We start from the raw sequence: 3,986 nt of genomic DNA, 5'->3' as shown, positions 1-3,986 counted from the left end.
GTATATACAATCGATTTTTCCAGCCTTCCTTTCAAGGTTAACTCAGGAAAATATGATTTTTGTAGGTCCCAGGAAGTCTTGTTGACCATATCCAAACAAAAAACTTTCTCACGAATCCCCTTTTATCCTAATTGTCCTGATTTTCCATATCTAATGGGGTAATTCGCCAGTCACTGCTACATCGCTATGTATCGGGAGACGCCACACAGCTTGGTTGATTCGTTCTCTTACACGGAATTTTGGACTTTCTACGTAGGAAGTAGAAGGGCTATATTCCTATTTAATCCAACTTACTACTGTTCATGTGTAACGCTCATCTTCTGTTTTGCTTTTCCAGCTCTAGCTCAAATGAAAAACGATAAGTAATTGTAGATTATTGACATTTATTCTGACTGAAAAATGAAAAGTGTACTCATTTGACCGTTTTACTATTTGGCGGTATATTCAGATTATGTGAATGAACTCCAGATGCACTTCACTCTGAATAATGACCGCAAATTGTTTTGTTTATTTTTAGTCTTAAATTGCTAAAATTGACAATAATTGTAATTTATTTAATTTTATCATTTCATGAAAATTACTTCAAAAGCTGTGAACATTATATATATATATATATATATATATATATATATATATATATATATATAAATATGTATATATATATATATATATATATATATATATATATATATATATATATATATATATATATATATATATATATATATATATATATATATATATATATATATATATATATATATATATATATATATATATATATATATATATATATATATATATATATATATATATATATATATATATATATATATATATATATATATATATATATATATATATATATATATATATATATATATATATATATATATATATATATATATATATATATATATATATATATATATATATATATATGACTGAGAAGAGTTGCAAGTAATTTCAGGACCAGAGATTTCGTAATTGACAACAATGTTAGTGGCATTACATCGATAAAAGAATTTTTTTAAAAGATGATGAAACTCATCAGCATCACCAATTCCTCCATTAAATTATGACTTTAGTCGTGTAAGAGAGAGAGAGAGAGAGAGAGAGAGAGAGAGAGAGAGAGAGAGAGAGAGAGAGAGAGAGAGATTACTGCTTTCTTTGTATTGTTCTTCATCTTCCTTTGAACACTGGATGTCATTCACAGTAATACCAAAATAACAATTTTGGCATTGATAATTCATAATGTTAGAGATTTCTGACAGTTCTATAAAAAGAACACTTAATATACGTATCAATGAACGGAGACAATAAGATGCTTATATATATATACATACATACATACATACATACATACATACATACATACATACATACATACATATATATATATATATATATATAAATATATATATATATATATATATATATATATATATATATATATATATATATATATATATATATATATATATATATATATATATATATATATATATATATATATATATATATATATATACATACATACATATAAGCATATGTGTGTATTTATGCATATAGATTTACAGTGCACATGAAAACACTGTACATACAACATTGCTGTCTGTAGCTAAGCTACCAAACGTCTTCCTGTCTTATAATCTGACTACAGTTAATCTCCATTCTTCAATTCGGGGTCCTTTAATCAGGTCACAAAATCCTATTTATGCTTCTCACGGGCTGTCCAGAAGATAGAGACCGTTCCGGGAGGAGGCCGACTTAATTTGCAATCTGCCATCACGTGAGGAGTCAATAACAGTATTATTTTTTTTTTTTATCGCATTGCATCATTTATTTTCATCAGTGAGTCTGGGATAGACATTGGCTGTTTTTATAACTCAGTCAAGTTAAGTATACCTTAGTTTTACCAGACCACTGAGCTGATTAACAGCTCTCCTAGGGCTGGCCCGAAGGATTAGACTTATTTTACGTGGCTAAGAACCAATTGGTTACTTAGGAACGGGACCTACAGCTTATCGTGGAATCCGAACCACATTATAGCGTGAAATGAACTTCTATCACCAGAAATAAATTCCTCTAACTCTTCATCAGCCGGCCGGGGAATCGAACTCCGGCCTAGTGAGTACCAGTCCACAGCTCTACCGACTCACCCAGCGAAGAGCTAGAAACTAGCTCATCCTCATCCTACCTTTTGATCAAAGCAGTTAAAAGTATGGTTTCAATTCGCCAGACTTCAGATCTTTCCCTCGTTTTACGTCTTCACGGCTATATAGGCAGAACAACTGTCAAGCTGTTTACCCTGCCACATCTACACGATATCCAAACTTAGGTCAAGGTTTATGAATCAAATCTGGGAAAAGTGGCAACGTCTAAAACGTACTACATCTTCGTAGTCATTTTAGTTTAGCTATAATATTGATGAATGGCGAATATGGAAGTTTGTAAGGTGGCGACGTAGGTGGTATTTTAGAAGTCGGTATAGTTTGACTGAAATTACATCATTGTTTATAGCTTGAGTTGCCTTCTACCTGCGGTAAATTTGGTGGGCCTGGTATTAGGGCCGGGAATTATACCGAGTCCTTATGAAAAATTTCAGTTCCTTGTTTCATTGATGATGGCCAGCTCTGATCCCTCGATGATCAAAAGTCATCGGGAAAGTGAAAGTCGTTTTAGCTGCCTGTACAAAAGGGAGATTACTAAATCCACCATTGCCCAGGAAACAATGAGCTTACCCCCACCTCTCTCTCTCTCTCTCTCTCTCTCTCTCCAAATATATATATATATATATATATATATATATATATATATATATCCATATATATTATATATATATATATACACACACACTATCTGACCAACCTGGCACTACCCGGGAAAACTCTGAATAACAACCTATAAACTGTCTCTCTGTCTCTCTAAAATGCTCTGATCAGAATATGAATAAATTAAGTATAGATGTATTAATTTCACTGTTAGACCCTTCAACGCTATTTGTAGGCCGTTATATGTCCAAATCATACAATAAAAATTTAAAACAATATATCCATGTGATACAGGCAATTTGGTATAGGCCTAGGCCAATAACGTCTTTTTAGGATATGTGTTACTATAATGAAAGTAAACTTCACTGTCCAATTCATAAAAGCTGAACCAACCCCTCAGTTCTAATTTAAACTCATTCATTAATATTGTAAGAGAATAGACGTCTTTTTTTAATAAGAAATATTTAGTATTACTTTGTTACGCCTTTTTACTTCTTTCCTATTATTAAACGAATTGCTGCAACAGTTTCATATTAAGAAAAAAGTGGCAAAATACTTTTCTTTATGGCTAACTTCAACTTGTGATACGTATTCTTTATATTGGTTTTAGGGTCGTTTTTAACATAACATGATAAATTACAACTCATTATCTTTACAATGACATCAAATTCCATGACGATGAATGAAGTATAAAGTTACACGGATCATTAGAGAAAAAATTATCACTATGCATGTCAGTACGCATCTATAAACTCAGTCAATTTATAAGGAGGAATGTTAGGGAACCCATTGTTTTTTGTTTTAAATAAATATGCATTGATAAAAGATAGAAATGAATATACATTATTCTAATATATAACCATAAACAATAATTTTATTTTCCTAAAGGACGGGCATTCTATTCCTTACTGTGTATGATTACATCAGCATAAGGTACGAATTGTCGCGTTGTGTAAGCTATGAGCGCTTCGACGTTCGTCGAAGTGCGGTAGTTGCCATTTCTTAATTTTATCCCTCTTCGCATCGAATACATTTAGTCCCCATAAACCTAGATTCTGCAAGTGTCTTTCAGAACAGATTTCCGAAAGTAATGATCTACATTCCTGTAAAGTTTTAATCTAGAATTTTCAGTCATTATCCTCCGGGTAATCAGTATCTAGCAACGTGAAAAGAAACTCATCTTCCGTACACACTGAAGTGTTTTGCCAGTTT

Source organism: Macrobrachium rosenbergii, chromosome 59 (genome assembly GCF_040412425.1).
Source record: "Macrobrachium rosenbergii isolate ZJJX-2024 chromosome 59, ASM4041242v1, whole genome shotgun sequence".
Classification (NCBI taxonomy): Eukaryota; Metazoa; Arthropoda; class Malacostraca; order Decapoda; family Palaemonidae; genus Macrobrachium; species Macrobrachium rosenbergii.
Note: the sequence above shows the minus strand (reverse complement) of the source record.